The following is a 24,774-nucleotide window of genomic DNA, read 5'->3' on the forward strand; positions in this document are numbered from 1 at the left end:
TGGGGAAAAAAAATCCATGTTTAATTAAAGAAGCCTAAAAGGGAAAATAATGCTCTCAGGAGCCTAAGTGAGATTTATCTCTGGTGTGCTCTAATTTGAGGTTTTTTTGCACTTATGTAACATCAGTTTTTAAACAGCATAAATTGGTACAGTTGTATTGAAACTGGTGGACCTATGCTGGGTAAAACAGCTTTCAACATAGTTTATCTGGTTTGTTTGATCTGGGCATGGAGTGCAGCACAGGACAGTGATTTCTGGACCTCCCCAGGTGTCTCCCAGAGGAAGATTTTCTTTGTAAGGGCTTTCTACTTACACACTTTTCTCGGGCTGCTCAGTTGAATTTGACAGTCTGGAACCCAAAGGCTCTCTCAGAGGTCTTTTGGGAACATCTATTGTTAACTGCACTGCTCCTTCTTTTAGGAGCCAGGAAAGTGTGTTTTTCTTCTTCATCTTTTTGGTACTTTTTAATAATACTCTTTCCCCACCCCCCGCCTCTATTGTGTTTTGTTGTAAAGGTTATTTGTACTTTCAGATCTCTTTTCTAACTGTAAATGGAAAATAAGGCCCATGCAAAGGAATAGTCTTGAGATGAAGTCTGCTCACTGTATTTGTCTGCCATGGCTTTACATATGTGAACGTGGCCTATATGATATTGCAATGAAAACTCTTAATGGGGAGCATTAGTAAAGTAAAATAAAGTAATGCCTCTCCCATGTTTTGGCACAAATCAGGACTAATCTGCTGGGGTAATGAAGGCTGGTAGATCACAGGCACTGACATTAGCAAGCCTTTTATGCCTTTAATGTCAGAGTGACTGTGATGCTGCTTCATTTAAAGATATTACTGTAGAAGGAGACAGAATTTTCCAGACTGTTACTTTAAAAAACCGCTCATAATTCAGATGTTTACATTGAAATTATCTCTAACATCTGATCCTGCTTTCTTTCCAGAGTAACAGTTTCCTGGAAAGAAAACATTCAACTCATTTCTAGTGGACATTTTATGCTTTATACAGATAAGACCTGAAATTAAAATCTGATCTGTGCCATTTATTTCTGTCATTACAACTTTTTTCAAGCAGTCACTAAAGTGTCAAAAACTTCTTGATGTCATTTCAAATAAATATCCTGGGCAAAGCAAGAATAACCAGGTAAGGAGAGCATCCACACACTGTGTTAAGTCTTGCTCTGAAGGTCAAGAATGCTGCAGTGACCGACTTTTGTTTTGTTTTACATAGAAGAATAAAGAGAAAACATAAATGAGTGTGACAAATAATTCTTGTGCATGTATTATGTTTAATTCCTTCCTCCTCTTCTGCATGCCTTAAACAGCCAAGTTCAAAACATTCAAGCTTTTACTGGGAGACCTCTTCCTTAGACAGGCTAAATCTTAAAAAATGTAAAGCACTGTTTATTTTCTCACATTTTACACTGTAAAATGTACAAGAATGACAGTGTGGCATTTGTTGTACTAGAGAGAATTACTGCACAAGATAGTTAAAAGAAAAGTGCTAGAGAAAATTTGATGTTTGCTTGTCATAGCTGTCTTTTTCTGCCTCCATCTCACTAACATAAGAGTGTTACATTTTAATTATCAGTGCGATTATCAGGTATCTCCTCAAAGAATACTTTGAAGAAGTCTGAGAACTTTTAAATAATCTAGCTTTATTATCTCTCTCCTTTTTTTAAGGTAGTTTGGGTCGAGATCCTTTTGACACATCTACATATAAGCACTGCTGCTGCTGATCATTCATTGTTACTTTACAGCTTCCTAGCTCAATTACAAGGGTATTCTTAGGTGGTCTTGTGAGTTTTTCTAATAAATTCTCCATTTAAAATTAAGGGCAACTGTGTTAAATCACTCTTGAAATGATTTACCATTTTTTAATGCTCTTTTCCATATATTGAATGGCCTCCAATGATTAATGCATGAAGGCAAATAGTCAAGAGAGATTGATGCAGGTTTAGGAAAAGTGCAGGCAAAACAAGTAACTTATGAGTGATGATTCCACCTTTTTCCCCAAAGAAATAGATATAGTTTCAAATGGTTCAACAAGCTGCATTTGGAGTTACACATTAAAGCTGTTTACAGCTAGGCAATCTAATCATGAATATTGCATTTCCTTGCTCTACCAGTGTGATTGACTATCACTCTAAAAGGGGCCAAAGCATGAGTGGAAGAGTGCCTCACTGTAGCAATAAATGAAGAACAAACAAGCTGTGGTGAGATGAATTCAAGGACTTTGTTTTGGATGCTAAACTCATCTGCCATAGCTGAGAAATTTCCTCTTTATTACATCCCAGTGAATGAGCAAGCAGCTCTGCCCTATGCACCTTACATTCCAAGATTCTCTGAACATTTTATTCTGATTTTACTAGCAAACACTAAAGGTTGAAAAAATAATGTTATTAATTAATCACGTTTTCAAATGTTGCTCTAAAGAAAACTCCTTTTTAATCTTCTTTTAAAATTATTTTATTCACTGAACAGCTTTTTATTTTAATTCCTTATTCAGAATTTGAGGACCACCATTATAAAATTAATGTGTTTTTTAATAGAGGCACTGATAAAAAAATTTCAGTCCAAATACAGTTTTCCCTCAAATTCATAGGAAAATCTGTATTATAGGGTTTTCATGCTATTAAGCCTTTGTGTTTCTTCTGATAAATTTAACTGGTTATAAGTATTATACTTCTATTACTTTCCAAAAATACACTGAATTTCTTCACTGAATTAACATCTAACATGTGGGATTTTTCACAAAATATTTTTTATTCTGCAAAAGAGAGACTTCAGTGAAAACAGAATTCACCCTCCATGACACAACTTTATTGCACCAACCTAAGAGAGTTAACTAGAGCTGAGATTGGAGACAACCTGAGATGCAGTGCTTGTGATTGGGAGAGTTTGCAGCCCTGAGGAATATGGATCAGGTAAGGAGTGAGGCTAGGCCCCTAACTTCCAGACTTCCTTATCTTCAGGGAAAGAGCCAGTGGAATTCCCTGGAAGACTGCCCTCAGGGACACAGGAGTAGAACAGAGCTGGCAGATGTTAAGGAAGTCTTCCATAGAGCACAACAACAACAATCCCCCAGAGTGAGAAATCAGCCAGGGAATAAAAGATTCTATTGCATATTTCAGTTTTAGTAGATTTTGCTGAATTATGTTGTTATAGTCATCCAATAAAAGAAGAAAAATACCAAGTCATGTAATATTGCTATAATCTGATTAAACACTAGAGAATTTCTTTAAGAATATTTTCATTAGGCAAGTGTAAATACACTTTGAAAACTTGATTGCCTTTGTCTGTATTTTAATATTAATTATTTTAAAACAATAAGTTTTTAAAAGCCAAGAAGAAACCATTGCTATAGCAATGATATATATTTTTGACACTACATGACCATTTGCACATTATTTTTAACATTTTTTTCATTATGTTCTACATTTTTGTCTAAATCATTTTGAGAATTTTTTTTGTACAATACTTCTATGGCCAGATGAGAGTGATACACAATCCATTTCATGTGGGATGAGGGGAGAAAAAATATGGCTGATTTAACTTTAATTAGGTTAAGAATGAATCACTGACCAGTTCAAGTCTGATGTGCCCTATAGATAACCAGGGCCAGTTTTATCTGTAACAATTTTCCAGTTCAGTACATTATTTAACCAAGCCAGGGCAGGGGAATCAGAAAGCATTTTCATGCATCACTTCACCCAGACTCTTCTGCTGTCAAGCAGTGTTGAAAATTACAAGGAATTGTGATAAAATGAAAAGAAATCTGAGGAATAGTGGTGCTTACTTGCCTTTCACTTGGGGGTTCATCTGATGCTCAGTATCAATGCAGAGAGAGCAAATGCTTCAAAGTCAACAAAATCTATTCCAGATTACATTGTGTCACATCATGAGAAGCTGCAAAAGTTCCTTTATGTAGTCTCATGTGAGCTACAGGAAAAGAAGATTTCTACTCATTTTGAGAGTGGAAAGTATCCTTGTTAAAAACAACTTTTAACAAAAAACAAAATTAACTCACTCAGATTGTCTGCCTCTTATAATGACTGGAATTTCTACCAGTTGCTACAATTCACTGGTCTTCAGTAGCTGCTGCTATTCAAGGCTTAAATATCCTAGGTAAGTTCAGCATCTTCATATATGTCTGGTTAAGGAAGAGAAAATTTTTAGTGTCATTTCCACTACTGTTGAGCAAACCTTGGCTGCCAAGTTTACGTGAGAAACACTGCTGAAACTGTCCTTATGGATATAAGGGCTGGAAACTGACTAGGATCTAACATGGATATCCATATAGAATGCACTAACTCATGAGCTGTTTTTCTTTTTTAAAGTCCATAAACTGCTACTTTTTCTGCAATAGAGTATTCTCAAATTACCTGCATATCTTTTTTATGCACTGGTTCCTAGACTGGTAAAAGACAAGGTCAATGCATTTTTAGTCCTGAGGCTCACTTAGCAATTCATTGAAATGTTTAACTGTGTTGCTTACTAGATATCAATTCCTGTTAAAAGAATAATCAGTTGTTTTCTTTCCTGTTCTCAAATGGCTACATTGAAGCTGAAATGCCCCATCTTGAAAGTAGCCTTAACATACCTGAAATGCAGACTTGTGCAGGGGCTGGTGGCTGTGATAGAGACCAGCTGCTCAAAATTCTGGACTGATTTTGGATTCCTGAAGGCACATCCATTAAAAAAAAAAAAAATATATACATACATATATATATATATATATATATATATAGAGAGAGAGAGAGAGAGAGAGAGAGAGAGAGAGAGAGAGAGAGAGAGAGAGCAGCAAGTGGTAGTATTAAAGTAGTATTAAAGTATTAAATAATATTAAAAGTAAAATAGTATTATTTTAAAAGATGTAATAATAATCTGGGTCTTGTATTTAGTTTTTGTTTGTTTTTTTTAAAATGACATTTTATATCTTAGTCCTATGGCTATAAGAAAATGAATGTTAACATTCGTTTTAATGAGGAGGAACCTTCAGTCAGCTCGGACAGATGCATGAGTTTGATGCTTAATGGCAGATATTTGGGGCAATCCAGTTTACCATGGGAAGAAGAAATGAACAGCATAGAAGTTTTTATATAGTAGTAATATTTGTTGTTAGGCTTATACCAAATATTTAGACCTATTAAATAGTCAGTGACATCTGTATTATCTGGAGGTAATACAGCATTATTTGATAAAGTCTGAATACTGTAGCCTTATCATCATGCAGGCAGATAAACTGCACAAGCACAAAGGCTGCCTGGGAATAAGAAGTCCTTCTTTTTCTCCATCTGATTTGTAAATCCACCAGAACAAAATTATATGAACATGTAACACATAAGTAAAGTAAAGTAAATAAGGTAACATATGTGGAAATGTAACATCTTAGCTTTTCTTGAAAAGCAGCCCGAACCTCAGTCAGTGAAGAAAAAAGTTCACTTCACCTGTAATATGGGCTATTAAGATATTCTGCCATATAGTACTTTGATGTAGTCATGTCAGATGCAGAACAAACTCTGTTAACATTCTGTTCAGTTATTTCTTCAAAGTTTTAAATTTAATTTTTTCCTTTTTTACTAAAGGAAAACCTTTCATCATTTACATCTGCTTTGTACAGAAGAAAAAAACCAAAACAAAACAAAAAATCCCAGCCTAATCAAACAAAACAAAAACCAAACAACAAATGCACCAACAAAAAAAAAATCAGCCCTAATTGTACTGTACACCATTGACCGCCTATCAATGCTGGTGTACAAGCTGTGAGACTGGGTGGATGACAATCTTATTGTTGGTCTGGGCAAAAAACATACAGACAGATCAGTGTCATTCTGTAGCTGCTAATTCACCTAGAATTCACACTACTATCACACACTACCAGCTTAAGACAGAGTCAGAGAAGGCACACTAAATAGTGATCTGACTTTGTAATAGTACCTGCAGTGTAAAAATACATGAGTGTGAATGGCTACTTAACTACTCTCTTCCTCCCTGTTCTCTCTTCATGACAGTGTCACCAATTACTGCTAATTACTGTTGTGTTTCTAGGTTTGGCAGCACTGGAATGGAAAAAAGGTCACTCAAAATTTAACACATTACTGGAACTTGAGGGTATCCCTAATGCTCACGAGGGTCTGACTAAGACAGACTTAATTTCTCCATAGTAGCCTCATATGGTGGATTACTTTGAGTTTGTGATCAAAGCAGCACAGTGATCTGACTTCTGCTGAGCAGAATTTGCACAGCAACAAGGCAGTCACACTGACCCTCCAGCAAGGTGCTGGGAAGGGGCACATCCTGGACAGCTGACCCAGACTATTCAAACAGATATCCACACTTTATGGCATCATGCTCATCAGGGAGGGGAGGGTTTAGGTTGGGTAGGTATTGCTTGGGGACTGGCTGTGCATAAGTAGCTTGTGAAATTGTTATTTTTCTTTTTGGGGTTGGGGTTTTTTCTTCTTCTTTCCTTTGAAGGTTAATATTTTTTCATCTTGGCCACTTTCAAAAGGGAGCTTTCTCTGTTCTACTCTGTTATCTCCCTTGTGCTGCTAAGTATGGGGTAGGAATGACCAGCTGTGTGGTGCTTAACTTTTGGCAGGTGTTCAGTCACCACACAGGATGAGTACAAATTGTTTGCTCTGGAATTAAGAGAGTCAAGACAAATTTTTGCACAACACTTTTAAACTTTTCTTTCAGTCTTAGAGAATATGAGAGAGAAAATGTGCACTAGAAACTCCCCAAGCACAACAGGAATTTGCAAACGATAGTTTCTCTTGAAAATGGACTCTTTCCTCCCTCTGTGTTCACTAGTCATAGGCAGTAGTAGTTATAAGAAAAACAGTATTAAACTTCAAGATTTTTACTAATGCATTATTTCTTAGAGAAGTTTCTGGTTTTATATTATACGAAGCTACATAGAAAGTTTTAAATAATCTTTAGCACTCTCTATAAACTGAGCATCCCATTCAGACCTTCATTTTCTACAATGTCCATAAATATGGTAATTTTAGCATTTCCCACTTATTTCCTTTCCAGAAATGATCCTCTCAGAGGACCTGCCTCTTCTGGCATTTTCCTTAATTTTATAGAGATAAGTAGCAACCTGGAAGTGCCTTCCTGAGCCTCTTGTGACTAGAATTCATAATATTGATTGCCAAAAATTACTGGCTGCAAGCAGTTTTATCTAACAAAGCTGCTCTGTGGCTTTCTCAAGATGATATAAGTCGCAGCTAAGAGCTCAAGCATGTAAAGAGGAAGAAGCCCAAAGTCTAATTAATATTTTAAAAGCAAGATGTCAGGCTCTGCTAAAGAGTTTTTTAGCATCCATATTTTTTTTTTCTTAAATCACATTTTCCTCAGAAGAATGTATTTTGGGGCCTAACTGAGCAACTTTCAATTAGTCAGGGCTTTAGTGTTTCACTGCAAAGTGGTTAGAACTACAGAGCTATTATGTAAGCCTCAGGTCTAAAAAGGGGAAAAATGCCATTAATTCTTAAATATCTGATCACATAGAATTATGTGCTTTCTGCCTTTTTAAGAGAACTCAGAGGCAGGGAAAAAAAACCCTAAATGGATAAAGAAAGAAAATATAATTGGTGGAAAACCTGCTACTGGATACAGAAAATAGAGAACTGCCTAATAAGCATATGTAAATGAAAATCCACGTTTTATAATCTTGTGAAGTCTATGGTAAAATTAAAAGAACTTTTTGCAGGTACATGTCAACAATAACAGATTTGCACTCACAAGTTACTGAAATTTTAGCTTTGTATTGTGGGGCAGGAAATTACAGAGCAGAGATCTTAAATGAGATATCCAGCTTTCTGTACAAGGTCAGAAATCCAGTTTGAAGATAAAGCAAAGCTGGTGTTCAGTCCTAGCCTTCAGAGACAAACTTAACTCTTCTACTAAAAATTGTGGGGAAAAAAGTATCTATATATTTATTAGAAAAATTTAAACCCTCAAATACCTCTTGTGAGGATGTCTAAGAGGTCTCATCTCTCTGTGTCCAGTCTCCCCAGGCTCTTTGCCCCTCAGGACTGCCTCCCAGAGGAGTCTTTAAATCAGACTCCTAAGCAGGCAGAATTCTTACCTCTGGAGGTCAAAGGTTCAGCTGCTATCCCTCCTTACTTTATAATCACCTGTGGTCACATCACCCACCAGCCCTTCTCTATTTACAGACAACTGGTGCTTTCCCTAGCTGGATCTCTCACCAGTTGTGGCAGGAAGCTATCTTCCACACACCCCAGGAACCTTACTCTCCATTGTGTTTGATTTCCATCAGACATCTAGTAAGTTGACATCCCCCCTGAGAACAAGGCTAAGAATCATGAGACTCCTCCCAGGTACTTATAAAATACATCTACTGTTTCACTTTGATTGGGTGGTCTATAACAGGTTCCTCCAATCTCGTCTCTAAAAGCCTGGTTTTATCCCTTTCCCCTTTCAGACCTAGTTTAAAGCTCTTTCAAGTACTGCTAACACTTGTGCAAAGGTTCTTTTCCCTTTAGGAAAGGTGAGCAGCCCGTTTCTTTTCAGCCAGTTTGGTGTAGACTAACCCATGACCAAAAACCCCAAAATTCTGCCAACAAAACAGGTTTCAGAGCCAGGTGTTGGTCAGCTAGGTCTTTCTGTTTCTTCCAATATTCCCTGCAGTTGGAAGGATAGAGGAAAACAGTTTGAGTTCCTCATCCCTCAATAAATCAACATTCATCCAACACCTTTGCAAGGCTTGCAGAACAAGTCTGAAATGAACACGCACAGTCCTTCTCTCTTTTAAAAACTAGTATTGTTATGAATAATAAATGATTATTATGATAGTAATGAAGTTCTCCCAGATAAAATCACATTGCTTTCTTAGTTTTTATTTTTGAAAACAGAAAGCTACTCATATTTTCACATTTTTTAAAAGCAGTGTGTATAAAATAATGTAGGTAGTTCGAGAGGTAAAGAATCCAAAGCAAAAACAAAGGCCATAACTACTCTCTCAGAAATAAAATGAGTTTTTATTTAGCTGTTTCTAAATTGTTCACTTTTAGGCACAGATGCAATATGGAAAATGTCATGAGAAAGGTGACTATTTTGAGGGACTTGGAAATAACAATTGACAGTGGAAATTATTTTGCATAGCAGCCACTCTCTGTGGCAGTTTTAACCTCAAAAATATTTCCTTGATGTAAAAGTGAAAAGACTGAAAGTGAGTTGAGACTTCTAAGCTGTGTAAAGCTGAAATAGGAGATACATCATATAGTACTTATCATTAGTTTTAATATCACACTCTTAGAAAAGGTCATTCTATTAAGAGACACTTATTATAGTTGCAAAATATGATTCATAGCTGTAAAAATGCAATAGAATTACAAAATGTCATGACAGAAATGTTCATGATTTATTGCTACAGAGCTGTTGTCCATTTGAAGCACTTTGGTAAGTGGTAGAGAGAATTTGTGGTTAAGCACTAGACTAGGAAAGGGGTAACATGGGGTGAGCCATGTAAGATCTTGGACAAGGCATAGCCACTTTTTATTGATTGCTCTTTTCTAGATTACATGAATTGATTATGTGCATAATCTCCACAGATGTTGTAACCAGATGCTATAGGAGTAGAGTGAGTTAATACAGTTAATATATCCACTACAAGATGAGACTGTTGGGAAAAGGATATTAAGCAGGTTTTCTGGTTGATTCAGAGCAGAAATCCCCCAAAAGTCCCAGTAGCTATTTTTCCTCATAGAGTACTTGCCATTACAGTGACACAGCTATTATAATAAATATCTTAGCATTGAGGGTGTGCAGTATTCTCCCAAGGTAACAAAAGAATATTAAATACCATAGCTTTTCTTCTATTTGTCATACTCTGAGTAATTGCTGGGTAACTTTGGAACATTTCTCTAATGTGATGGAGGCAATTAGTGCTGATATTTTTTTTTTTTCAGAGGGTTTTATTTTCTTTTATTAGATAAAGCTACTTCTTTCCTGGATATTTACAAGCAGTAGACCATTAGCAGTATAGAGGACTCATCATCCATTTGATCACCTATGAGTCAAGTCCTTATCTCATGTAAATAGGCTGATTTTTTCCTTCTGAAGGATCTGGCCCTACCTCTTAAATGATAAAGTTATTTCCTTCTGGATTGCAGTAAATGTGCTCAGTAGATCTTTTATACCACTGCTGTAGAATAGAAGCTATGGCTGGTGGCATACATGTTGGTATACAGAGCTCCATGAGAAATATTTATTTTTCTTATGACCTAACAAGGCACTACATTAAATCCTTGCAATAAAGAAATTTTTAAACCAAAATACCAAACAGTCCTCTTGGAGTCTAGCCATGACAGTTTCATATTCACAAAATTAGCAAAGTTTGAAAGAAGGTGGTAAATTATTAAGAAAAAATGATAAGCTGACTGACCCCATTTTAGCTAGATGTCAATGGCTGTGCTTATTTCTTCCTAAACTTCAATTCCAGTCAAACAGATTCTGAGGTGTATGCACATATATTTGCTGATGAAAGTTCCTTCATTCTAGTATTGAAAAAAGTTTATCATCTCCCCTATATTTTTGAACCAAGCTGATGGATTTAAAGTTGCAATTCATGCCCAAAGATATTTCTATTAGTCAAGTCATACTGCAGAGTAGTTCCTGGGCATGACTTTGCTTTGTACACTGATTCAAACTTGTTGGATCAGACAGAAAAATAATTCAGCACAAAGCCGTGGAATTGAACAGAAATCCAGGTATGCAGCTCTGTGCTTCCCCCAGTGCATCTAGAGAGCAGCAATGGACTGGGATTTTCTTCAGGGAGATCGACTATGTGTGTTTGATCCAATGTTTTGGGGTAGACCTCGTGCTCTCTGCTGACAGTGATGGAGAGAATCCAAGGTACCGTGCTGGGAGCAGGAGAAGCCTGCAGAAAGATCCAGGAGTAGTTTTGTCAAATGCCAGAGCTGTCTAGGCATGAGGACACATTTCTGGGGATGCAGGCAGCAGCAGAGATACCCGCTGTGCAACAATTTCTAGCAAACCCTTTTTAGACATGTCCTAGGCTGCTGCTATGAAATATGTGTTGAATCCCTCAAGGAGTCCTTGGGGGCTGAGTGCTGGAGGTGGAGCCGTGAAGACTTCAGGGCTCTGCTTGTGACAAGTGCCTGCTTACCCCACTAAAGCTGCTCAGAGTTTCTGCTTCACCAAGCACTGTGATGGCAGTGAGAAAATGCCGAGGAAACCAGCATTTTCTCACCATGGGAAGGTGACAATAGTTTGTATCTTTTGTTCATTCTAACAGAAGTCTTTATGCTGCTCAATACAGAAAAGTATTTTCCCTCCCCTCCCTGAATAGCAGAAATCACTGCAGGTGGTTAGAGACAGGTGTTGCTCCCAAAATCATCCCCACTTCTGCCAATATCATTCTTTGCTTTTGCCACAGGGTCCCATAAAAAGCCCTAAAGAGTCTTGGAGGTCTTTGTGTGGTGCCATATGCCAGCTGAATCCAATGGGCCTTAGTTTCTGAATTTGTCAGTCTCAAAAGAGATGCAGATGCACCAGTTATCATCTTTTCGGACTATAAAGCAACATTTCCTTTCCCCAGTCAGTGGTCTGTTGTAATGTTGTAGCAATGGCAAAGCCATTAACAAGTTGAAACAGTCACATGTTGGTTTCCACTACTGGCCCAGATTTACTGTAGAATTTAGTTTTGCTGATCCTGTCTCTGACCAGTCTGTCTTGCCTAGTTTGGTTTCTTCTCTCCTTTAAAATAACCTTATTATCATCTATTATCATCTGGAATAAAATTACTATTATCATCTGTAATAAAATTTACATTGTTTCCCCTTTCCAAAGCCAAGCCAAGCAGCAAAGTTTTGCTCGGTCTTCAAAAAATAGTGATGGCATTAAGAGCCCCTGGAACTTCTATTTGTTACTTTACCAGACCAAGGAACAATACCTTAATACCCTCTTTTTTCTGCAAACATGTAAGAAATTAAGTAGCTATATTTGGTGCTTCATAGGCAATGAAGAGGATAAAATATTTGTTTGTTTAGTTGATCATCTTGCTATGCAAACAGACATGAGAAACTTGCAAAAATATACATAATATATCTTCTAAAATAAAATGAAAAGGCATAGGAAATGCTGAATAGTTATTGTGTCTTTCACTTATTTACCTTTGTAGAATATTTTATGTGATAAGCTGATTGTGGCGTTGAACCAAGAATTTTTTTAAATTACATAATTAGTTCCCAATAAGGTAAGTAGTATATTATCTCTATAGCTGATCTAATTAGTAGACTTTCTGTTTGCAGTTGTAAGAGTAAACCTTAATAGTGTAGGTTTGTTTAATAGAATACTTTTTAAATCTCTACAAAATTCAAGTCACAAAAACTTAGCTTAGTCTTCTAACACCTATCACCTAGTTTTGAAACAATATATACAGCACAATAACCATGAAGAGGATAGTCTAAAACCTGTGAGGTTTTATTTCTAGCAATTACATTTTATACCACATTCTTAATGGTTTCAAAATACTGTTATGATCAGGAAGGGACTGAGGTATTGTAGCACAAGACAGATGTGTGAGGCAATATTAAAGCAAGCAAACACATTTTTATGTGATTAATTTGTATTCCTTCATTTTAGAAATTTCTCTAATTATTTTTCTAAGAATACTATGGTTTTGAAAGAAAGAACTATCTCCATACTAGAAAGTGGCAACAAGAAAAAATTACTTAGTTGAGAAGCAGTCCACAAAGCCCAATATTTAAACATTTAAAAAAAAAAATTCAAGGCAGATTTTCAGAAAAGGAGTTGGCTCTGAGGACCAGAATTTCTGGATTTCTCCTGGAAATTTTGTGTTTAAGTAATCATATTTGTAGCATTTTGACTTCAGGTCAAAATAAAGCACAGAATTGCTTTGTCATTAGCATTTGTCCTTTGCACTCTAAAGCACACCTCAGATAAAGCATCATGAGACTATGACTTAGTCACTATTTCTTTCCATCTCACGCTGCAAGTAGATGTGATAGACTGACCTTGCAAAACTTCTATCTGAATTTTGGTCTCTTTGCTAGAAAATTTCTGATCACGAGTTTTGATTCTAATTTTTATTTTGGTCACCATCGTGAAGTAGGATTGAAAGATTTGAGAATGGGTCTGACAAATTCTTTGTTGCAGTGTGCCTTGACATTTGGAGGCAGAATCTGCTTTCAGCCAATATCTATTTGCTACATATCTTCCCAATAGAATAACTGCATAGAATATGATTGTCACTGTATATTGCATGTAGTCTTCTTCCAACTAACTCAAGTTATTCCTTATCATTATAATAGATTTCTTTGGTACAAAAATAACCAAAAAAAAGTCTTTTCTAGAACAAACATATGTCAGGTTTTAATGCTACATAAGGTAGCTGTTTTATAACTGTACTGAATACAAGAGATTCCTCAAGGTGATTCAGATGTTTTATGTGGTGCCTATGTGTCAAAGTCACTTTGTCCAGTCATCATTTTGTGGTGAACTCAATAGATTAAGCAAGAGCTGAAAGCTGAACTGTTCTGTCAAATCTGCCCAGAAGTCACTCACTGCAGCAGTTTGTCCCCAACACCTGTAGCAGTTCAACCTCCTGAAGCAGGTGAGCCCCATGATCCATCTTGCTCTCTCCAGTGGTGTGGGGGAGAGTATGGGAAGGCTAAAAGGACAAAAATTTGTGAGTTGATGGCAATTTAAAGCAGTCAGCTAGCAGGTGTTTAGCTATTTCCAGGAAAACAAGGCTTCATCACACATATTGGTCATTTGAGAAGACAAATCTGTGAATTCCAGCGTCCCCTCTCCCTCTTCTTTCCCATCTCTTTAGTTCTGAGCATTGACATCATGTAGTATGGAACACCCATTTAGTTCTCAGTCATCTGTGTCAGGTGTGTTGCCTTCCAATCAGCACCTCCAGCTGCTCACTGGAAGGGCAGCATGAGACACAGAGTAGACTCTAATGTTGTGCAAATGGTGCTCAGCAGCAGCAGGAACGTGGGTCTGTAATCAACACTGTTTTGGTCTGAAATCTAGCATTCCATGAACTGCCATGAGACAGCTCTATCCTAACAATTCTTGAACAGTGAACGGTTTTTATTGGTTTTATTTTTTGTAATAAGTTTCTAAATTGTTAAACCAATATTTAAGTTTTCCCTTGACTTATACAATATGCTGTGTTGATTTGGCACACCCTAATTTTTTGGTAGCAGATGGTGCCACAGAGGTGGCTCCTGTGAGAGGCTGCAGGAAAATTCCACCACATCTGACAGAGCCGATCTCTGATAGCTCTGAAGATGGACATGTTGCTGTCCAGTTAGAGAGGTTAGTAACACCTCTGTGATGACATATTTAAGAAGAAAACCAAAGCAGCAGGGTCAGTTTTTTCCAGAGGTAGCGAAGCGCCGCCGCAGGGCCATCGCCAGCGTGGCACTGGTGACGCGCCACCACGGCCACCACCACTCGGGGTGGCCCACAGTGAGCCTTGCCTGCTTGGCTGCCCCCAGCAGCCATGCTGCAGGCCAAGAGGGCAGGGCAGGGCAGTGGCTGCCCCTTCCCCTGCCCCAATGAAGAGAGGCATTAAACAGCACCAGCACCGCGGTGCCACCGCTGCCCACGGCCCCGGGGCCACCTGGCCGGCAATAGGAACACGGTGAGCGACTCCCTGACGTGGAACCCAGGGGAGATCAACCTCTCAGCACCCTGGGGTCCTGCAAGAATCTCTGAATCAGTGGAACTTGCTGGCAGTGGTACCTACAAACAGCAGTTTTCCTTCCAGTCAGAGAAGAGGAGGAAGGGAGGACATGCGAGGGGAAACAACACGGTGACACCAAGGACAGTGGCAAAGGAAGAGGGGAGGAGCTGCTCCAAGCATTGGAGCCAAGATTCCTCTGCAGGCCTCTGTGGTGAGGAGTATGACAAAACAAATTGTCCTCCTGTAATGCATGGAGTCCACAGGGGGTGCAGAGATCCACTGGCAGGCTGTGGGAAAAGTGCTCACGTTGGAGCAGGTGGATGCCAGGGAAAGGTGTGGTCTGGTGGGAGACCCGAGCAGAGAGAGGGCCCTGCTTCCAGAGACAGAGAGAGCCCTGGCTTCCAAACTAGAGCCTATCCTTAAAAGACTGCACCTGTGGACCAGTGACCATGCCACAATGGTTTTGGGAAGACTGTTTGGCTGTGGGAGGAACCCCATGGCATAGCAGAGAAAAGTCTTCTGTCTCTGAGCGAACAGAAGAAGATCTTGAGTGACAAACTGACCAAAACCCTCATGCCCTGTGTTCCTGAACTGTCCGTGAGAAGGAAGGAGAGGCTGGAGGGGAAACGAGGTATTTTAAAGACTTTTATTTGCTTCTTATTATCCTCCTCTGACTTTAATAACTAATTTACTTTATACCTTTAGATTTGAACCTATTTTACCCTTAGAGAATTTTCTCCCAATCCTTATCTTAACTCATGCTCACTTCAATAATTTTTTTTTTTTTCCCACTCCTCTGCCCAACTATAGCAGACTTTTGTGGGTGCTTGGCAATTGGCCAATATCAAACCATGACAGATTTCTATCATCTAAAGAGGACTATAAGTTAGTAAATTCAGGACCTCACATAGTTCATTGTGCCAATACAGACCTGTGTTTTCTGTATTTAAGTTTCACTTTTGTAAAAACCTGAGGCAAATTAGTAAATAAAATATCTCATAGACAATATAACATGAAAAAGAAATCAACAAAATCCATGAAAATAGACCTATTCTACTTTTATTAGTGGCTCAAAAATATTTATTTTAATTTATTTTAGTGAAACATTCAAGTGAATTAAATTATCCTATTATTTGGCATAAAGTTAGAAGAAATATTTTCAGGGTGGGACATGAGATAAGCTAGGATAAATTGTTGGAAATGGCCTCTGTTTTTTTCTTCCAAATAGACAGAGTGATGAGGTACATTTCATCCCTTCCTCTATCAGGTAATTTGCAACTGGTCATCTTGAGAAAGTGACTGTGCAGGCAGAGTCATATATAATTTATGTCACCAATTACCTAATGTTTAATAGATGTAAAAGGCTGCTAGAGGAAATGTTGGTACATTCACTATTCCTACTGAGGGAACCTAATGAGTTTCTACTGGACAAGCAGACATCAGCCATGGTGGTATTCATCAGATCAGTTCCAGGAAGTCCCTGGAAAGTCTGACCTTTGAATTTTCTCTGTTGCTTTTTTGACTTCGTTGATTTTCTTGGAGCCCCATAATCAATGTTGTTTCAGTATTAAAAAATATTGTCAATACTATTAGTCAGGAGCTTCACGAGGTTTTTTGGTTTCTATGACAAATATCCCAGCTCTAACCAACGTGCTGCTGAGTAAAGTAGCAAGTGAAGCTGAGCCAAGCCCCCAGACCCAAACCTTATAGAACTGATCACAGCACAGCTTATACTCCCAGACCAGGTGCTGTGAAAAAGGAAGCACACCAAATCACTGAGTTTTAATCACTGTGCCATACTTAGCCTACAGAGAAGATGGCTGAAATTAAGAATGTGAAGTACAAAACAGCTGTATCTTTTACATCAAGTAGAAGGGACATCTCGGGCTTAGCTTAGGTGCTGGATCCTCCTTTTGACTCACACAATCCAGCAGGATTGGCAATGACAGGTAAATACTATGTTCTGACTCCCCTCAGAATTAATAATAAAGTCAGTCTCAAAGGGAATTTGTTCCTGCCCTCTCTCACACTCAGTTCTTCCACAGTGCATATGGTAGTTACCTAAATGCTTTTGCAAAGGAATTTCCAGCTGTTCACCCTGGAAGGGATAGTCAAGCCCTTGGGATAGGGTAGATAAAAATCTAAAGTGTCCCTGTTATACATAGTCCATCAAATGCATAAAGAATTTGAAACAGTGTTGATCAGGTAACTTTTCCTTTTTAAAAACCTTCTAGAGAGGGCAGAATCAAGGTTGATTATGCACACACAGGGTTTCCTACCCACCACAGCATTATACAGACTGCATCAGCACAGAAATTGGCTAATCCACAAAGCATGGAGCAGACAGACAAATGTGCTGGCAGGCCATCACTGCAGAGTGCTTATCACTCCTGGTACAGCAGCTCAGGGAGCTTCTGCTGTCCACACGCAAGGCAGTTGGGAGTGGGCATGGGCTCTTTGCACCAGGCTTAACCTCAGTACTGCTGAGAGGATCTCTTTGTACCATGTGGTGTTTTCCTTGGGTATTCCAGACTCTTTGTATCCTTGATATCCTTTTCTGTTGGATGTTTTCTCTGACCTACTGTAACATTTCACCTCTAAGCTACAACTTCTTTAAAGAAGCCTGTGACTGACTTACTGATCAGGATATTTTTCATTACAAAATACAGGATTCAATCTCAAGTCACATATCCTGTCTGAGGCACTTTTTCATGCACCCATGGGATGCAGTTTCTACGGCTGATGGCTCAAAGACAGTGACCTTCTCATTATTTCCCTCCTGCTATAGGTTTAGTGCCAAGGGCTTGTGTCCTACTGCCTGTGAGCTGTGGTTGCAAGTCATCTTTAATGCCTTGATGTAATGATGATGATTCTTACCACATCTCTACTGCATTGCTCTTCTCCCTGTGGTTTGCTAAGGGTGTGTGCTATAACTTATGGATCTCACATATGAACATCCTCTGGTTTTGTTAACAAGTAAGTAATATCAGCAACTTAACTAATAGCACTTATAATATTATACCTTGAAAGTGGAGCATTGTCTTCAAATGTAGTATGGTTTCCAAAATTTTATGAAAAATAGCATTTTGATTAATAAGTAATTCCAGTAGATTAAAATTCATTTAAAGCTGGTACTCTATTTCAGGGATAATTTTATAGAATTCTAGGATAGTTCATCTTGGAAAAGAGCTCCAAGGTATAAATTCAACCTTTGGCTGAACACCATCATATCAACTAAACCATAGCAGTAAGTATCACATTGAGGCTTTTTGAGCACCTCCAGGGATGGAGAATATCACCCAGCCCCCAGTCCTTCAGTGTCTAAGTGGCACAGCACATCACAAACTATTCCCTCCTGTGTTACAGAAGGTCTGTGCTGCTCCCTGTCCCTGTGTACCAGCTCAGGGGACTGGTTGCCCCATGTGCAACTGGTCTTCCTCATGAAGACTGAGACAAAGAAGGCATTAACCACCTCAGCCTTTTCCTCATCCTTGGTGTAAGGGCTTCCTGCCCTCTGAACACTTATGTAGATTTTCATTACCCATTTTTTAAAATTAAGTTTCCAGACTCTTGATTACAGAAAATTCCCAGCAATGTCTCATGCTGAGTGTCCAAACAGCTGACACAAGTATTTCTTATTTGTCAAAACTCCCCAACATTCTCAGTGCTCACATTGTAACCTGTGATGGTGCAAAACAGTGTCATTTCATCTAGCATATTTTAAAGCTGCAGTACAATTATAAGAATGGATCTTATCTGTTACCCTGAGGAAAATCTGGGTTTTAGCTGCTGTCAAAATATCTTTTAGAAAATCTTTAATGGTACTTGGGTCTTGATAATAGTCTTTGTAAATCATAGAGGTGTTATCATTAGCACAACACTGGAAAACCACTCAGAACCACTCTGTTTGGTATTTATTATGCATCATAATTAACTATTTAGTTAAAGAGGTTTTTTGTTTTTTTTTCTTCAATCAGGAAGAAAAAAATCATAATGGTTGTCACTGAAAGCCAGGAAATAAACTCTCCTACACATTTCACTAGGTTAGATAGTTGATATTACTTTATTATCTACACTGGAAAGATGGGGCTTTCCCCTCAAAGCATGCATGCCTGTAATCTAACAGATTGGATATATTTCTGAAACTAATACAAATCCATCATTTTCCTGAATACATGCTCATATGTTAATTATTTCAGTGGGCTTGTTTAGATATGGTTCCAGGTCTTCTGATAAATCTTTTCTCCTTGAAAGTATCTCAAATATGTGGTCAGGTCATAATGTACTTGTCTCATCATTCTTTGCTCTGACACACAATCCTTGTTTTCAAAACTAAGCTATCAGCCAGTACTCATTAATCACTGATGTAAGTAAACAAGGAAGCATTAGCTGACACAAGGCTTATTAGTCACAGATGTAGGGAGTTAGCACAAGGCCACATTAATCTCTGACATTTGTACCAAGTACTGAAAGGTACAAAACTAAGAATTAACCATGAATATAGGGATCTACACCATGTGTTAAAGTTAAAAGAATTTTCCATCTTCTCACACGGCAGCATAGACTTTTTCTTAAAGGAATGTAAATAGCTTCGTAACAGAAGTGTTCCATTTTAATCTTTAAATGCCTGAATATTTCCTCCTTCTTTTTCAGTTCTCATTTGTACAATAAATTAGGAATTGTGTATAAAATTTGATTTTCTCTTCCAGATATTTCTATTATATTTGTGCTCCTGCTGCTATATATTGTGCATGGGAGCAATAAACAGCCATACTTGAGCATTAGCTATTCATTTGAAAAAGTGGGTGTTTCAATTCACATAAATTTGCATCCTTAAGTGATATCTATGCATCTGTCATTGAGGTAATTTTTTATTCAGGTACAGCATAGTGTAAAAAACAAAAAATTTCAAGAGGACTGTAATACTGTGGAAGTGCCCTTTGTGTCTTCTGGTTTAATAAAACAGATTGAAGTTTGCAAAATTTTGTCTTAGCTGATAAAAAGACAGCAATTGGTAATCTATGTCTTTTAATATTGTCTAGTACTGCTGTGTTGTGCTAAAAATCAAAATTACCCAGCACTGAACCTCAGAAATATCTACTTCTTATTAACCCATTTCTAAGGAAGGACAAGTTCTATCATCATCAAAACATTTAATACCTTTTCTTTCAGAGGAGATGTACAGCTTTCTACATCTTCAGAAAACAAAGCTGGCTGTAAAGTTCTTCATGGCCAGTTCTTTTTAATCTTCAAAAGAGCAATGCTTTTTTTACTTTTGTGCATACTAAAGACCTAAACTTAGGACTTTTCAGTCCATGAAATATTTTTTCTAAGAATTATGAGAGCTCTATTACTTGATCTGCTCTGATTTGACATGATTTGGAGAACTATTTAAATCTTCCCACTGAAATAAAGGAAAAGCCAAAAAGGGAACATCTTACTCTACCTCTGCTCTCAGATTGTCTGCCCTGCTGATGCAAACATGAATAAGAAAAGCCTGTATCAGACATATACTCAAAATGAGGATGCCAGTGGACTGAAGCTTGATTGGGCACAGGCATTTGCATTGGATTGTGGCCAAACTGATTGCTGAGTTGTGGATGGCTGGAGATGCAGACCCCATCAAACTCAGGCATCAGGTGATGATTCACGGCTTTGGACAAGCTGCCCTCATGCATGTGCCTATACGAATCTTATTTTAAAAAAACAACTGTTATGTCTTCCAGCTGTATAAAAGGAGGTGTCACAACCACACATCACAGATCTGTAGAAGGTAATGCACCCCAAGTACTGCTATCAAATTTTTATCCCATTAAAAGGTAGAGCAGCAGGAATTTCTAGTCTAAGGAAAGTGTCCACTGACACAGAGATTTAGATGTTTATTGTTACTTTATTTGCATCTTGCCAAAAAAAAAAAAAAAAAAAAAAAAAAAAAAGAAATTGACCTACACAAGAAATAATAAAGAAAAAGGAAAGATTTCAGAAAAAGAGTGATCATATTTTTTATAAGGTAACTGGTATTTTTACTGACTGAGAACAAGTAACCATCATCCATCCACTCTGTGAAAAATGATGTGTAATGGAGATCACAATTCCATCTCTAATTCCATCTCTAATTTTCCAGGAGGAAAACAACGCCACAAGAGAAAGTAAAGGATGTGTGTTTCTCTCCTCTTGTAACAGAAATACAGTTTTAAAGACAAACAAATGCAAAATCTTGCCCAAATAATGGAAAACAAATCATAAAAAAAAAAAAAAAAATTCCAAAGAGAAAGGGCATCAGATCTTTCTTTATATGTTCTTTTCACTATTTGAGTACTCTCTAATTCACAAATATATCATATTTACTATTTGTTTGTGTCCAGGTCTTCCAAGGCATTCAAGAGTCAAAGCTGTGCTTTGGATTTCAAGGGAAATTGGACTCCCATACAAATACCAAAACACCTTAGAGAACATAAGACATGAGGAAAGATTTTGATACTGTCCTTTTTTCAATTGCATTATAATTTTGCCAATAAAGGCTTGATATGACACTTGTATTTTTAACTTAATGCAGTTTACAGCACCACTGATGAATATCACTTTACTTGAAATGCATGGATTCCCATGGTTGCAAACACATACAAATTATGGTTTTATGTAGCTCAAAGGCAAGTTGTTTTTCTCTTGAAATAATGTTTTCCTCATAGATAACCTCATTCTCTTTGTATGTAATACAGAATATATTTACCTTCCAGAAATTCCAAGATTACAGAAGAAAATATGACTATCTAAGTTTTTCTTTAATCAGTGAAATTAGAAAAGCAGAACCTAAATGGAAGTAATTTTAAGCAGTTACTCTTTCTGGTTTCCACAGCATTAATTTAGGTGAGTCAAAGCACTACTAAGTACAGAAGATAATTAGTGCATTGCAAGCCTAATTTTAATTCATGTTGCCATCTGTAATGCATTTGATTTAGGTTCGAGTTTAAATTATGCATTGTAACAACACCTGACCAAACATCATCTGATCTGCTCAGGACAAACTCATAGGAATTCATAAGTAATGTCCTGGATGGAGATATAGCTTTTCTGACTACAGTACAGAATATTCTAGCTGTTATATGAAATAAAGGATGCTCGGTGAAAATAAACAGCTCAAACATGAGCTTAAGTGTACTAGCACAAAATGCCTGTGTACTTTTCTGTACTGGCACAAAATGCCAGTCTGCATGAGCCTTTTTCTTCTGTAAGACTGGTGGTACAGTTTGATTGCTTCAGTTTCCCCAAAAAGGGCCACAGAGCTCTGTGACAATAAAAAAAGGTACTCAGTGATCTTCTGGTGAATCTTTCCCCCCAGAGAACCACATATCCTCCCCCTTTTAGATTATTTCTTACAGGCAATATGGTTTGTCCTAAGATGAGAACATCAAGTGGGAATTGCAGGAGGAACTGTTTGCCTACACAAATAACATGTTGATTTCAGAAATGGAGGAGTTGTGATGATTTTAAATTACTTTGGCACACAGAGGTCCACAAAAAGGTTTAAAATGCTGCTCGAGACTGGGCCAGCTGGGTAAACTGATCTCCCAAGGTTGCAGGCATCTTCCAGGTACATATTCCCCCTGGCAGGGACACCTGAAGGGTTGTGTCCAGCCTGAAGACAGTGAACAAATTCTTTTGGATAGGTAATTAAAAATACTAAGGTCTGGTTATATTTGGGGATAAAATCCTAAAATAGCTCCAGAGGAGCTTTTTTCTTCTGTAACTGTTCATTCTGCAAGGCCAAAGACAGTAAACATGTACATTTCTAGATGAACCTGTTTATATGAGAGCCCTTTAGACCTGCTTATATTATATTGCATTTGCAATATTTAGACAGCGTATTAGCAATAAATCTAATCATAATAATCCATTTAATTAGTGTCATATTTCTCACAGCTTACTGAGAATCTTCTCTCTACTACTCTGTTACAAGATTTCAGTGACATGGTTGACAAACCCTTTACAGCAAGCAAAAAATGTCCAGACCCCTTCCACATATCAGTCCTCAGTACAACTGATGGTCATGTAACCAGTGTGGCTGAGTTTTCTTGACTCTTCCAACTCCTTGAAATATGCAGGAACTCCTTCTTCCACACCTCAGCCTATCCTACTCTTTGGCTTGAGTGCTTTCTCTTCAGCCTTGGTGTGGATAATTTTGACTGCCTCTTAAATGTCAAAGTGGCTTTAGACAATGATGCTTTCAGGCTTTGCTATGTGGAAAGTCATTCTGAGCAAATGCATTATTTTTCAAGTTTTGAGGAAAGCAGAGAAAGAAATAACTCATAAGCATACAAAAATGGAGGTGGTTTCTTTGAGTGTTTCAGTATGGGCAGCACTGTGATCTTGTCAAGTGGCTGAAGAATGCTCACACTTTATCTTCCCCTGTGTTCCTTCTGAAGCAAACAAGACTAAAAGAAATGTGAATTCTACTAGCTTTTGCACATAACAGCCTGTGCCAGTCAGACCTACTTGAGAAATAAATAAATTTTAAATGCAAAGACTCAAATGACTTTAAACATTTCCAATAAGAGAATTTCTTAACTTTAAGTATATTTGAAGCTATATTTCTAAATATTCAGGATTCAGCATAAATCAGTGTCTTTTTTAGCATGAGCTGATGTAGAATTGTAATTATATTTCATTGTACAGCAAAGGTTTTACTGTCAAACTTGATAAATCTGATACATGGTACAATTTCCCTTTTTCTTTGAAGAACCTGATAATTAGTGAGGGTAAGATATTAATGAAGCGTTGGAGTTTCCAAAAAATAGCATAGATTAACAATTGATATTTTAAAAAAGTCCACAGTGTGGCACCATCATGAACATAATTCATAAAGTTATCAGTACTTATGCCTTAAGGTATCCTTCTTATTCTGTGTGGAACCATAACTAGATACTGAGGCTGCATAAGCTGAGATGGGCTGAGAATTCATTCCTTTTTGTTTGGAGTGTATAATGACAGATTGCTTTTCCTTAAGAACTTTTTGGCAATAAAACTTAGGTAAAGCTTTTCTTCCTTCAGTTTTTCCTTGAATATTTTCTGAAGATGCCCTAACTGTAGCACTCCAATACAAAGCAAAACTTCCCAGGAAAAACATTCACATTAAGAGTGAAGGGTATGTAGGTAAAAATAACCTACAAGGAAAGACTGAAGGTGAGTACATAATGGCAAAATGAGTCAATAAAGTCATTACTGCCTTGCTGCTCCACCTGGAAATGAAGGTATACTGAATTAATTGTCTTGTATATTGAATTGCAAGTCTTGTGAGAAAATACAACCATTTTAGTTATTGAGATAAGAAAGTCTAGACTATTTGAACACTATTTAGAAGATAGATATCACTGTCCTAGAGCTTGTCTAACTTTCTGGTATAATGACTCATACTGCTGTCTGAAAATTGAACCTCATTAAAATAAATGCATATCAGTAAAAAACACTCTAGAAAAACAGAGTCATTGAATTTCTCTCCCAGGAACACATATTCTGTGAGAGAAGTTACTATGTTTTCCTTAACTCTTTTAAATGGTAGCAGAATAGGTATCTTTAAGGCAAGACTTCAAAATGATCTTAGGGACTTTGCAGAAAGAAATGAGATAACAATGGAGGAACAGCTGCTGGATTTCTTTGGAAAAGCTTTGGCCCATTAAAAGAGAAACTCTATAATTTACACATTGTGATTTGCTTCAGAGATGTTCTTTGAAAACATCAGAAAGGAACTTTAATCCTCTGAAGCTGTACAGTAGAAAAGATGTGAATGAGTTTTGGTCTGATTATGCCATCATTGTAGTTATTGTCAGCAAAAAAGGTGATTAGTCAAGACATTGAAAGAGTTTGGCCTGAGCCTAGAACTCCATCGGATCATTACTCTCTGTCAATGGCAAAAACCTGCTTGCACTATGATTGTTTAAACCCCCACAAAATCAGACATTATGGATCCTGCCAGTGAGCTAAAAATAAATTTCTTTTCCTGAAGAACAAAATTACAAAACTTTAACTTTTTATCAAGATGAGCAGTATTAATGGTT

This window comes from Oenanthe melanoleuca, chromosome Z (genome assembly GCF_029582105.1).
Source record: "Oenanthe melanoleuca isolate GR-GAL-2019-014 chromosome Z, OMel1.0, whole genome shotgun sequence".
Lineage (NCBI taxonomy): Eukaryota > Metazoa > Chordata > Aves > Passeriformes > Muscicapidae > Oenanthe > Oenanthe melanoleuca.